The sequence below is a fragment of the Triturus cristatus genome, chromosome 1_2, assembly GCF_964204655.1.
Source record: "Triturus cristatus chromosome 1_2, aTriCri1.1, whole genome shotgun sequence".
Classification (NCBI taxonomy): Eukaryota; Metazoa; Chordata; class Amphibia; order Caudata; family Salamandridae; genus Triturus; species Triturus cristatus.
The window spans coordinates 1,177,872,609-1,177,886,488 of NC_140580.1; the positions used below are offsets into that span (position 1 = coordinate 1,177,872,609).

A 13,880-nucleotide genomic window follows, 5' to 3' on the forward strand; every position below is an offset into this window, starting at 1 on the left:
AAACGTGCTTGGCTTTGCCCCTGCTTGTTTTTCAGTCGGTGTCATACAGTGTGATCAGAAACCCCCTCACCGTGCGGGCCGAGGAGGACAGACGCACTTGTACCGCCTGGAGGGAGGGTGCTCTGAGCCATGTATGGGGGGAGACACTGTCCCGGTGTGGGTGGATTGAGATCGGAGGGGGAGGGATGGGTTAGGAGGAAGGGTGCAGTGAGGTACTGGAGGGAGGGAGACATGAATGAGTGAGGTGGGAGGGCGCAGTGAGGCACAGTGGAGGAGCCGGTGGGGGCCGGGGGCAGCCGCTGGTGTCTGCCTCTGGCCCTCCCCTTAGAGGAGCCCGGGAGGTGGGGGCATTCCTCACATTCCGCTGTGGGGGAGGCGAGGGGGGTGCAGAAGATGGGAGGAGAAAGAAACTCACTGCAGACGAAGGAAGGAACAGGGAAGCCAGGAACGGAACGGGCACAAGAGGAGGGAAGAGGGAGCCCTGGGGAGGAACCGCGGCCAGGTAAGGAACTAGGGAGTCAGCGGGAGAAGTGTGAGCTTAAGGAAGGAAGAGAGGACCCAAGGGGGGGCTGAGAGGACCCAAGGGGCAGCTGAGATGGAGTAAGGAAGGAGCAGAGAGCAAACAACTAGGGGGCAAGGAGGGAGCAAGGAAGGGGTAGAGAGAGACCACAGAGGAGAGGAGAGGGAGCAAGGAAGGCACAGAGAAGCCAGGAACGGAACCTGGCACAAGAGGCGGGAAGAGGGAGCCCTGGGGAGGAACCGTGGCCAGGTAAGGAACAAGGGAGTCAGGGGGGAGAAGCGGGAGCTAAAGGAAGGCACAAGGAAGTCGGGGGGAGAAGCAGGAGCTAAAGGAAGGCACAAGGGAGTCAGGGGGGAGAAGCAGGAGCTAAAGGAAGGAACAAGGGAGCCAGGGGGGAGAAGCGGGAGCTAAAGGAAGGAACAAGGAAGTCGGGGGGGAGAAGCAGGAGCTAAAGGAAGGCACAAGGAAGTCGGGGGGAGAAGCAGGAGCTAAAGGAAGGCACAAGGGAGTCAGGGGGGAGAAGCAGGAGCTAAAGGAAGGAACAAGGGAGCCAGGGGGGAGAAGCGGGAGCTAAAGGAAGGAACAAGGAAGTCGGGGGGAGAAGCGGGAGCTAAAGGAAGGCACAAGGAAGTCGGGGGGAGAAGCAGGAGCTAAAGGAAGGCACAAGGGAGTCAGGGGGGAGAAGCAGGAGCTAAAGGAAGGCACAAGGGAGTCAGGGGGGAGAAGCAGGAGCTAAAGGAAGGAACAAGGGAGCCAGGGGGGAGAAGCGGGAGCTAAAGGAAGGAACAAGGAAGTCGGGGGGAGAAGCAGGAGCTAAAGGAAGGAACAAGGGAGCCAGGGGGGAGAAGCGGGAGCTAAAGGAAGGAACAAGGGAGTCGGGGGGAGTAGCGGGAGCTAAAGGAAGGAAGAGAGGACCCAAGGGGGAGCTGAGAGGGAGCAAAGAAGGAGCAACGAGGGAGCAAGGAAGGAGCAAAGAGGGACTAAGGAAGGAGCAGAGAGAGGAAAGGCGGAATCAGAGAGGGACCAAAGAAGGAGCAGAGAGGGACTAAGGAAGGAACAAAGGGGGTAAGGAAGAAACGAAGAGAGACCAAAGAAGGAGCAGAGAGGGATCAAGGAAGGAGTGGAGAGAGAACAAGGAAGGAGCAGAGAGGGAGCAAAGAAGGAGCAAAGAGGGAGCAAGGAGGAGCTGAGAGGGACTAGAGGAGGAGCAGAGAGGGGCCACGGAGGGAGCAGAGAGGGACCAAGGAAGGAGCAAAGAGAGAGCAAGGAAGGAGCAAAGAGGAGGCAAGGAGGAGCTGAGAGGGAAAAGAGAATGGAGCAGAGAGAGGCCAAGGCGGGATCAGAGAGGGACCAAGGAAGGAGCAGAGAGGGAAAAGAGAATGGAGCAGAGAGGGGCCAAGGAGGGAGCAGAGAGGGACCAAGGTAGGAGCAAAGAAAGAGCAAGAAAGGAGCAAAGAGGGACTAAGGAAGGAGCAGAGAGAGGCCAAGGCGGGATCAGAGAGGGACCAAGGAAGGAGCAGAGAGGGACTTAGGAAGGAACAAAGGGGGTAAGGAAGAAACAAAGAGAGACAAAAGAAAGAGCAGAGAGGGACCAAGGAAGGAGTGGAGAGGGAACAAGGAAGGAGCAGAGAGGGACCAAGGAAGGAGCAGAGAGAGGCCAAGGCGGGATCAGAGAGGGACCAAGGAAGGAGCAGAGAGGGACTTAGGAAGGAACAAAGGGGGTAAGGAAGAAACAAAGAGAGACAAAAGAAAGAGCAGAGAGGAACCAAGGAAGGAGTGGAGAGGGAACAAGGAAGGAGCAGAGAGGGACCAAGGAAGGAGAAGAGAGGGACCAAGGAAGGAGAAGAGAGGGACCAAGGAAGGAGCAGAGAGGGACCAAGGAAGGAGCAGAGCGGGACAGGGACCAAGACCAAGGAGGAGCAAAGAGGGAGCAACGAGGGAGCAAGGAAGGGGCAAAGAGGGACTAAGGAAGGAGCAGAGAGGGACTAAGGAAGAAACAAAGGGGGTAAGGAAGAAACGAAGAGAGACCAAAGAACGAGCAGAGAGGGACCAAGGAAGGAGTGGAGAGGGAACAAGGAAGGATCAGAGAGGGAGCAAAGGAGTAGCAAAGAGGTAGCAAGGAGGAGCTGAGAGGGACCAGAGAAGGAGCAGAGAGGATCCAAGGAGGGAGCAGAGAGGGACCACGGTAGGAGCAAAGAGGGAGCAAGAAAGGAACAAAGAGGGAGCAAGGAGGAGCTGAGAGGGGCCAGAGAAGGAGCAGGGAGGGGCCAAGGAGGGAGCAGAGAGGGACCAAGGTAGGAGCAAAGAGGGACTAAGGAAGGAGCAGAGCGAGGGCCCAAGGCGGGATCAGAGACGGACCAAAGAAGGAGCAGAGAGGGACTTAGGAAGGAACAAAGTGGGTAAGGAAGAAACAAAGAGAGACAAAAGAAAGAGCAGAGAGGGACTAAGGAAGGAAGAAAGGGTGTAAGGAAGAAACAAAGAGGGGCCAAGGTAGAAGCAAAGAGGGAGCAAGGAAGGATCCAGGGAGCAAGGAAGGAGCAAAGAGGGACCAAGGAGGAGCTGAGAGTGGCCAAAGAAGGAGCAGAGAGGGACCAAGGAGGGAGCAAAGAGGGTCTAATGAAGGAGCAGAGAGGGGGCAAGGAAGGAGCAGAGAGGGACCAAGGAAGGAGCAAAGAGGGACCAAGGAAGGAGCAGAGTGGGACCAAGGAAGGAGCAGAGAGGGACCAAGGAAGGAACCGAGGGGGCGAAAGAAGGAGCAGAGAGGGACCAATGAAGGAACACAAGGAAGGAGCAAAGAGGGACAGGGACCACGACCAAGGAGGAGCTGAAAGGGAGCAGGGAAGGAGCAGAGATAGGACAAAGGGAGGACCAGAGAGGTACCAAGAAAGGACCAGAGAGAGAGGCCAAAGAAGGAGCAGAGAGGGGGCAAGGAAGGATCAGAGCGGGACCAAGGAAGGAGCATAGAGGGACCAAGGAAGGAGCAGAGAGGGACCAAGGAAGGAACCGAGGGGGGCCAGAGAAGGAGCAGAGAGGGGACAAGGAAGGATCAGAGAGGGACCAAGGAAGGAGCAGAGAGGGGGCAAGGAAGGATCAAAGCGGGACCAAGGAAAGAGCATAGAGGGACCAAGGAAAGAGCAGAGAGGGACCAAGGAAGGAACCGAGGGGGGCCAAAGAAGAAGCAGAGAGGGGACAAGGAAGGATCAGAGAGAGACCAAGGAAGGAGCAGAGAGGGAAGCCAAAGAAGGAAAAGAGAGGCGACAAGGAAGGATCAGAGAGGGACCAAGGAAGGAGCAGAGAGGGACCAAGTAAGGAACCGAGGGGGGCCAAAGAAGGAGCAGAGAGGGGACAAGGAAGGAACAGAGAGGGACCAAGGAAGGAACAGAGAGAGGGACCATGAAGGGGGAAGAGAGGGGCCAAGGAAGGAGCAGAGAGGGACCAAGGAAGGAGCAGAGAGGGACCAAGGAGAGAGGACTGAGGGACCATGAAAGGAACAGAAAGGGGGCAGGAAATAGCACAGAAAGACCACGAAAGGAGCAGAGAGGGAGAAGGGAGGAACAGAGAGGGACCAAGGAAGGAGCAGAGAGGGAGCAAGGAAGGAGCAGAGAGGGACCAAGGAAGGAACCAAGGGGGTCTAAAGAAGGAGAAGAGGAGGGACAAGGAATGATCAAAAAGGGACCAAGGAGGGAGCAGAGAGGGACCAAGGAAGGAGCAAAGAAGTACCAAGGAAAAAGCAGAGAGGGACCAAGGAAGGAACAGAGGTGGGACAAGGAGGAACAGAGAGGAACCAAGGAGAGAGGACTGAGGGACCATGAAAGGAGCAGAAAGGGTGCAAGGAATGAGCACAGAAAGACCACGAAAGGAGCAGAGAGGGACAAGAATGGAACAGAGGGGGACAAGGAAGGAACAGAGAGAGGGACCATGAATTAAGCGGAGAGGAATCAACGAAGAAGCAGAGAGGGACCAAGGAAGGATCCGAGGGGGGCAAAGAAGGAGCAGTGAGGGATCAAGGAAGGAGCAAAAAGGGACCAAGGAAGAAGCAGAGAGAAACCAAAGATGGAACAGACAGGGGACAAGGAGGATCAGAGAGGGATAAAGGGAGGAACGGAGGGGGACCAAAGAAGGAGCAGAGAGGGGGAAAGGAAGGAACCGAGGGGGGCAAAGAAGGAGCAGAGAGGGGACAAAGAAGGAGCAAAAAGGGACCAACGAGTGAGCAGAGAGGGGCCAAGGAAGAAGCAGAGAGGGGACAAGGAAGGAGCAAAAAGGGACCAAGGAGGGAGCAAAGAAGTACCAAGGAAGAAGCAGAGAGGGACCAAAGACAGAGCAGAGAGGGAGCAAGGAAGGAACAGAGGGGGCAAGGAAGGAACAGAGGAGGGCCAAAGAAGGAGCAGAGAAAGGACAAGGAAGGAGCAAAAAGGGACTAAGGAGGGAGCAGAGAGGGACAAAGGAAGGAGCAAAGAAGTTCCAATGAAGAAGCAGAGAGGGGGCAAGGAAGGAGCAGAGAGGGAGCAAGGAAGGAGCAAGGAAGGAGCAACAAGCATTGGCATAGCCAATAGGTCTCGCCTTTGGGATCTTATAAGTGTGTAGATACAGCTATTGGCTTTGCCAATGTTTTTAAGCTATGTTGTAGAGCATTGTGGCAGCTGTGTAGCATTTTAAAAAGTTATTATAAAAAAGTGTTATAATAATTTTTGCTACCCTATGTAAAACCAAGAAGACATTATGTACTAATGAATGACCTCTTACATTAACAAGCATTTGAAATGCAATACGTCTCGCATTTACGCAAGCTAAAGCTATTGGCATTATAAATGACAATGCCTTTTATTTATGTTTTAAAACGAAAACAAAAATAAAAGGCATTGTTATTTGCAATGTCAATAGCTCAAAATCGCGTAAATGCGAGACCTATTGCATTGCAAATGCTTGTTTATAACTCCGGGTCATCGAGGAACAGCTCTATGTTGTCTTGTCTAGCCACAGACTGACTGACTGGAAGGCATAAGCATGGCTTACATCATGTAGCAACAAATGCATTTGTAAAGGCTTCATTAATTGCAATAACAGCTTAGAAACACTGGCCCTGGTTCAAGAATCTCATTCAATATATTTGTTTTCATCCCTAAAGTGGCAACTGCAGTTCTGGTGCTTCAGCTCCCCTTTGGGCCACCACTGTAGGTGTCGTAAGCGTCTCATCTTGCTTTGTTTCATGAAATGTGTTTAGCTCACTGGCATTTTGTAAATTTTCATAAAATGAATCCTCCATATAATGAGGGGGGAGCAGACTGTACTCTTTGTCACCATCAGTGTCTTTAAGAGCATTGGGGTCTTGGGGTCTTCTTGCTGCCTGCACCGGCCTTGTGGTAGAGGTATTGGATTTAAATATGGCTGCATAACCACCAGTTGTGCATTTGTAATTTCACAGCATGACATAGGCCTTGATAGGGCTCATGTCAGCTCAGCATCAAAGACAGGCAACGGGACTGAATCAACGATTGACATTTATACAGACGGAATCCACGTGGACCTTGGCGCAAGGGTAGAACTCAGTTTCGGTAGTGTGCTCTGCTGGGGTAGCCGGAATCTTGGTGGATCCTCCAGCGGAAGTTTGACTGGAGAACCCTGTTTCTATGTGGGGCTTAAAGGCACACCAGAGGGAGCCAGAACCACAACAAACATTTTCAGCACAGCTTTTTTGCAGGAGATATTTGCTGTGGGGTCAACAGTAGTCAGGGAGATTCAGACCATGCCAGGACCAATAGCAACATTGGTTTGGATTCCGGAGGCCTTGGAGCAGTGGGATCTAGACTTCGACAGATGAGAAGGAGTCGAGTCCCACTTAGGTTTCTTGTGCTTGTGTCTGGACTTCAGCTTGGATTTCCCAGAAGACTTCAACCAGGAAGTGGATTTTTTGCAGAATAAAATGGTACCCAGGCCCATGACTTGCAGGGGGCCCCATGCTTTGATCACAACTACTCTAGTGTTTGGCAATGTAGAGTTTTGCCTCCCACTCCTGATGCGCCTAGGTGTGCATAAAAGCACACTTGTTGCATGACTTAAGAGTGGTGCCTGGGGCCCAAGTACCAGACACATACTTTCTGTTGGTCCGTGACCAACATCTGCTTCCTGCGATCTCGGCATGGCTTGAATCCTGTTTTCAGTGGAGACACCATTTCCTAGCACACTGTGATAAGGCTTAGGAGCCTACTGGAAGTCCAACATAGTTCGCAAGCAGAGCTTCGGATGCAAGTCGAAGGGTGTATAAAGAAAGGGCCGGACATCAGTGTGCATAGGTGGCGCTTATATATGGCTCTGCTCCATCACTTCTGGGGTGGTACAGATTCATGCGGAGCCACAGAATCTGGACATCTAGCAACCCTCGTCATAAAACTTCACTTCTCTCCTGTATGCGAGAGACTCCTAATGCCTCATAACCCTCCAACGTGTGAGACCAGTGAGAACCACAACCTCTGAGAATCGTGAGGTTTCATAATCCTCCTGTGTGTGAGAATAAAAAATTAGCTAGCATTCGCGCCAAGAATTTTCAATTCTATTAAGGACACAGAGGCGAGGATTATGCTTCTCTTTCTTATTTATTGCTACTCACAGCAGCCAATGAAAACTTTTCTTATGTAAAACAAACTACATTTCTCATGATGCATGCACCACATCACTTCCTGCAGAGCCCCGTAAGAGCCAGCAACACCAGAACCAGTCCTCTTTCTTTGCTGCTCACGCAGACAGTTAGGTTGAGATCTTGATTATTGGCATTGCTAATGTGTTGTTTTGATGATTGATGCTTTAATTGCTTAACTAACGCCGCTTTGCAAATTAACTGAACCGCCCTTGGTGCTACGGGGCTCCCGCTGGGAGCTGGGATACTTTATGGGCTTTACAGAGTCCCCCGAGTACGGCGTTCGATGCGGGTGTGCATCGCGCCGATTTTGCAATTAAAACACGCGGCGCTCGGCGCTTTGCCAGTCTAAATTTCAGCGCGTTTAGCGCTTAACCAGAACATTGAGCACGGTACCGCCCCGCCTTCGGCGGGTGAAATTCACCTTTTGAGATAGCGCGAAGGCTCCCCTCATATGCCGGTGCGCTGGGAGCCTGTCACTTTTACTTTTGTTTTAGGTTTCCACGTGCGTAGCCCAAATGGGCTATTTTGGTAGGATTTGGGCTACGCATGTCGTAACTGCCCGTTTTCTGTCGTTTTTCTTTCGTTTTTGCCATTCCAGGCTGAGTTCCATACAGAGGGCCCTGGACGCTTCCGTGCAGGAGTCGGTCAACAAGGCCCTGGAGAAGGCAGTTCCGGGAACTGTGCAGCAGGCATTGGCGACTGCATTGAAGCCTATTACTAGGCAATTGGAGAGGTTCGCGAAGCATCATGGCTTCACTACCCCAGCAGAAGCTCCGTCAGAAGGGCCACAGCCTAAGCCCTGGCCTCATTCTGCCTCTTACTCGTCACTTCCGTGTCCTGAGACGGAGAGAGAGAGGGTTCAGGATACCGACTCGGAACCTGGTTCCACCTCATCGGACACCCCAGATGATTCCCCTCCCAAGAAGAAATCTAGGAAGGCTAAGAATGTGGAGACTCCACAGACGGCCCCTACGCCTTTCACGTTCAACCCCTCGGATATTGTTCATCCTAGGTCCTCTGATTGGCTGCCTGCCCCGGAGGTGGCGGCGTACCTGCATGAGAATTTGCGCAAAAGTTTTGACAAGGAGGTGCGCAACAGACTGCGGTCTGAATGTTCCCGACCGGATCTTTTGGACAAGGTGGCTGAAACGCCAGAAATTGATTCTAGTCTACTAACTTTCCTTAAAAAGTTTGCCAAGGACCCTAAGAAGGGTATAGATCACGCCTGGCGAGGGTGCCAAGACAAGCTTCTTGATGTGGTCGGTCCCTTGGCCAAGATATTGGAGATGGCTATAGAGGCGCAGAGAGGGACCAAGGAAGGAGCAGGGCTCGAGTCGGGGTACCACGCGGGTGGACGGCGTCCCCCCACTTATTTTACCAGGTTTTTCCGGGTGGACGCCGTCCCCCCTGCCCAAAAGCTGGACAGCATTGTGTGAGCAGAGAGCCCGGGTGTGAGGGAAGTTTCCCGTAAATTACCAAAGATATGCTAATATTTGTAATTGGAGACTTTAAGAGGCACCGGTGGTGTGTGCAGGCTGGAGTGATTGGGAGGCGGAGCGAGCAGGCGGTTAACGCTTGGAATGTGTGTCCTTCTGTATCTTGTGCACTTTTGAGCACTTCGTTGTGCAACTGGGGCACCCCCTCGTGGGAGTGGGGGGGAGGGGGGGATGCAAAGGACATCGAGGAACAGACCAGGGGTAGCAGTGCTGTGAAATGCCCCGTCATCTAAAGGCATATGAATACTCATGAGATTCCTGTTGTGACGTCACTTCCGGTGACAGCGTCCCCCCACTTCTTTTCATGAGATTCCTGTTGTGACGTCACTTCCGGTGACAGCGTCCCCCCACTTCTTTTTTTAGGACTTGTGCCCTGGGAAGGAGCAGAGAGGGACCAAGGAGAGAGGACTGAGGGACCATGAGAGGAGCAGAAAGGGGGCAGGAAATAGCAAAGAAAGACCATGAAAGAGCAGAGAGGGAGAAGGGAGGAACAGAGAGGGAGCAAGGAAGGAGCAGAGAGGGACCAAGGAAGGAGCAGAGGGGGTCTAAAGAAGGAGAGAAATGTAGTTTGTTTTACAGAAGAAAAGTTTTCATTGGCTGCTGTGCGTAGCAATAAATAAGAAAGAGAAGCATAATACGAAGCCTGCGGTCCTGTAATAGAATCATGAGGCTTCACACTCCTTCATTCTCCCTTTACACAATGCTGGTGAGAGAGAGCAGAAATCCGAAGCCCTCTACGAACAAAGCCTACCAGGGTCTCGTTTATAGTGCGACATGTAGACAGGGGCAGGTGAAATATAAACAGTCTTTGAAGATATAAACAGCCCAGCAGACAGAAGCTGCTCGTTACTTATTTAAAAGGGAAACAGATTATATCGTGTGTGGCAAATGTGTATTACAACACACATTTTGTTATGTGAAGGGCCAGGTGCAGCAGCCATTATGGGGCATGACTGCCATCTAGTGAAATATTGCTTGGAGTTCAATGTTTTCCGATATTTCGGGCCCGTGACTTGCAGAAAAGAAATTGCCTTTTTATGCGGACTTGCTTCGTGATTATTCGAGAACTGCGGGGTTTCTTAGGTTTCTGGTGCAAAGCTTTTTTGAAGATTTGAAACAAGCGCGTGTCTGCCTTGTATAGTTGCAGCGCGCGCGGTGGGAGCGTGTGAGGCAGAGAGGAGACAAACCATGCGCGTGCACATCGCCTGTCCGTGCGCGCACATGGTTTGTCTCCCTTCGCTATTAAAATCCACAACATTAGTCTCTCCAAGCGAAGCATCGCAGGCGCTGCGTTCGCTAGGCGAGACCTAAATAAATGTCTTGTTTTTTGTTGCCTTGCAACGCTGGTAAGTTCTTCCTGCCCGTTCAAAATAGATATATAGAACCCCCAAGGACAAGAAGAGACTCCCATATCACGTAACTCAGATACCAGTCCACTGCCCGAGTGTCCACCTTACCAGTCCGACCCTAGGCGCCTTATGCTATCCCCAGTAGTTACAAATACCCCCTGTACCAGTAACTTGGGGGGGGGGGGGGGGGGGGGTAACTTGGTGCTACTCCTGAAACGGTGACTCCAGAGCCATTGGTCCTCAGGGAGCTCCACATGTCACTCGACACCCAAACACACGTCCAGCTGGACAGGGGCAGGTTAAAGACAGTGGTGAGCATTATGGGATCATGGGGGGGTGATAGGAGTTTATGATGATTAACAAGCTGGGGGGGGGGGTCGGGGTTGAGGTGGGCTGCAGGCTTCAGTTCATTCAGGGAGGGTCAGATGTGTGTTTTATCTTTCAGAGAGAGTGTTAATCACGCGCACCGGATTCCAGAACCAAGCTAGGAGTCTCATGAAAAATTCTATGAATAACAAACACCATTCAATCCACCCAGAAGCCCCGCCTGAGAGCGGATACGTCGATGCGTTCGACTTCACTGTTAAAGTTCGGACAGAAACTCAGGAATGAAACACACATGCACCGAGGTACATGAAACCACACCTACAAACGCAGGCCCTTTAATGCAAAGATACTCAAGCATGCATGCATGCACGTGAGCGGGTATCTCGCGAGTAGATGTAAATACGTTGTGCGGGCATTGCTGTGAACATCTGCTTGCTTCTGCAAACATACTTGTAAACACACAGATAGTGCTCCAGAAGCCGGTGTGTGCAGATAACTTTACCTCTGCGGGGATATTAGGTATATTTCTTTATTCAAACAATGCAACTCTGCTGTTGCGTGTGCACTCAATACATCGGTACACGTACAGTCCTGGGGTATGCACGTCCATTGGTGCATTAACGCTTGCTACAGACCAGAGCCGTGCATGTGCATCAACCTATTCACAATAGAAGGGTTTAAGCACACTCGTGGCATGGTGCGCTCTGCTGAAAGGCCCCGAGTTGTACTCCGTCGTTACTAGGACCACAATGCCCATAATGCCTCAAACAATGTCTTAAGGTGCTTGCTTTCTCCGATGGTGCTTTTGGCAAAACTTCACCTGATTTGAACCGTGTCCCAAAGATGCATTCATTGCCTTTACTAGTAATGCAATAACATATAAATAAGTACAACATATAAATGCAGGAGTGGAAATGTGAAAGGAAAAAACATCTGACTTACAGAGGAACTATTTTGAATATGAACATTAAATATTACTTACCATTCCTGTCATGTGAAACAATATTAAAAAAACATGTACACGGACTGCCTCTTTAAATCAAACACATGGACATTGGTCCATTTTCGATGTTTGACTTACGTTATTTAAAAAGCAAACGAACCCACTCCTGATCTGTGGCATATGATTAAGAGGTGTTGGCCTTGAAACGCGTCGTGCTGTTTTCTGCTTGAAAATAAAGAGCTTGAAAGGCTCGTCGGCGCGGCCTGTTTCACGCGGCTGAAGGGTGCTTGTGTCTGAGGAGTATTTGAGGTGTCTGACACACCTGAGACAGGCCCCGACCCGAGAGGCTGCGCCGCTCCTCTTTGTCAGTATCTGCGATTGGAATATATATATATATATATATATGTAGGTCTGTATGTCCCTAACTAGATGATGCCAAGCCATATACGTATCCCTGTACACTTTAGAAAGCTGTCGGGCCTGCAGTCAGATAATGATACTCTGGCATCCCCCCCCCCAAGCACTCGGTCATCATGAGCCCACCTCTTTCGAAATCCCATGTCTCGTGGCACCCTTCTCTCCACTGATGGTCTGAAGAAAGAGGGAGGAGCTGATGTGCACGCTCCCGTTCCTGCCCTGTACAGACCAAGAGCCTCATTCATGAGGAAGTGACGTAGGGCCGCGCTGCAAGTCTTCTTGCTGCACTGACCTACGCCATTGTGAAAGGGCAGGAGTGCACCGTATTTATGAACGACTGCGCATGTCCGTCCTTTCACCATGCACCTGTGCACAAATGTTATACCCAGCTCCAGCGCATGCCCCCTTGCACCTCATTATGCCTGCTCTGGGGAGGTGTAAGCGGTGGCCGCTCTTCGAGGGAGTGCTGCGGACGGGGGAGGGGAGGGTGGGGGGGTAGCAAACTCCAGCATACGGCCAAACGGACTTAAGTAAATAAATAAAACGAATTACATTGCACGCGCTGCATCACCATTTGGGTGTAAGGCTTTGTTACCGCCCCAGGTATACGTGATTAGGTCAATCGCGGGCAACATGGAAAACCCCCCGCAATGCCCATGGAACGCCTCCTTGGCACAGAGTAGGCAAGGCAGCGATTTGTGCTGCTTTGTCTGAACCCATACCTATACGGCCATGAAAGCCGCATGGGATGGCTTTACGCCACCTCATAGATATGATTGAGAGGCCTGCACTGCCGAGGCATAAAAAAATTGTCGTTTCGGCGGCGCAAGTCTCTCATAAGCAAGCCCCCTAATGTCTCCGTAAGAGGCACATTCGAAAGGCAAGCAGGTGTAAACAGGTTTACTTCCTTCCACACTTGCTGTGTGCGAGGCCGAGGGGCTGGGCAATGCTAATCACTGTTGGATAGCAAAGTGGAAGATTCCTTCCGCCACATTTCAGGTATCTTTGTTAGCCTCCTGCTAAAGTAAAACGGTGACCTTGTGCACTCTGTGAGCTGTTCGCACCACTCAAAGCACACACACTCTAAAATGTTTGTCTGTCGCCTGTTTGTCTTACAATTAGACCTGATTGGTATGTAACATATATGTTAAGAGGAAACCTCTCCCACATATGTCACCCTCACTCCATGTCTGCAAGTGTGGAGCAGTCATGTGGTGAGATGTTTTCCTGCCCCAGTCCTCGTGTCCTCTTTGCAGCTGTAGAGCAGACACTTGGTGAGGTGCGGCCCTGCCTCCCCTTCTGTAGGTAGGTGTAAAGCAGAGATGTGATGAGGTGTGGCCTGGCCCCAGCCCTCTCATCCTGTCTATAGGTGTAGAGCAGACACCTGGTGAGGTGCGGCCCTGCCTCCCCTTCTGTAGGTCGGTGTAAAGCAGAGATGTGATGAGGTGTGGCCTGGCCCCAGCCCTCTCATCCTGCCTACAGCTGTAGAGCAGACACTTGGTGAGGTGCGGCCCTGCCTCCCCTTCTGTAGGTAGGTGTAAAGCAGAGATGTGATGAGGTGTGGCCTGGCCCCAGCCCTCTCATCCTGCCTACAGCTGTAGAGCAGACACTTGGTGAGGTGCGGCCCTGCCTCCCCTTCTGTAGGTAGGTGTAAAGCAGAGATGTGATGAGGTGTGGCCTGGCCCCAGCCCTCTCCTATACTGTCTACAGCTGTAGAGCAGACACTTGGTGAGGTGCGGCCCTGCCTCCCCTTCTGTAGGTAGGTGTAAAGCAGAGATGTGATGAGGTGTGGCCTGGCCCCAGCTCTCTCATCCTGCCTACAGGTGTAGAGCAGACACCTGGTGAGGTGCGGCCCTGCCTCCCCTTCTGTAGGTAGGTGTAAAGCAGAGCTGTGATGAGGTGTGGCCTGGCCCCAGCCCTCTCCTATTCTGTCTACAGCTGTAGAGCAGACACTTGGTGAGGTGCGGCCCTGCCTCCCCTTCTGTAGGTAGGTGTAAAGCAGAGATGTGATGAGGTGTGGCCTGGCCCCAGCTCTCTCATCCTGCCTACAGGTGTAGAGCAGACACCTGGTGAGGTGCGGCCCTGCCTCCCCTTCTGTAGGTAGTTGTAAAGCAGAGATGTGATGAGGTGTGGCCTCGCCCCAGCCCTCTCATCCTGTCTACAGCTGTAGAGCAGACACTTGGTGAGGTGCGGC

The 13,880-nt window shown here is 52.0% G+C and overlaps 1 protein-coding gene across 1 annotated transcript in view; it reads left to right on the plus strand.

Annotated features, from left to right (window-relative positions):
* The first annotated feature begins 248 nt into the window (after nucleotides 1-248).
* Nucleotides 249-13,880, plus strand: part of LOC146868964 (uncharacterized) — a 145,967-nt gene continuing 132,335 nt past the window's right edge. The window contains exon 1 of the mRNA XM_085614059.1: nucleotides 249-502. The gene's annotated coding sequence lies outside the window, so the exon portion shown is untranslated. The remainder of the gene's footprint in view (nucleotides 503-13,880) is intronic.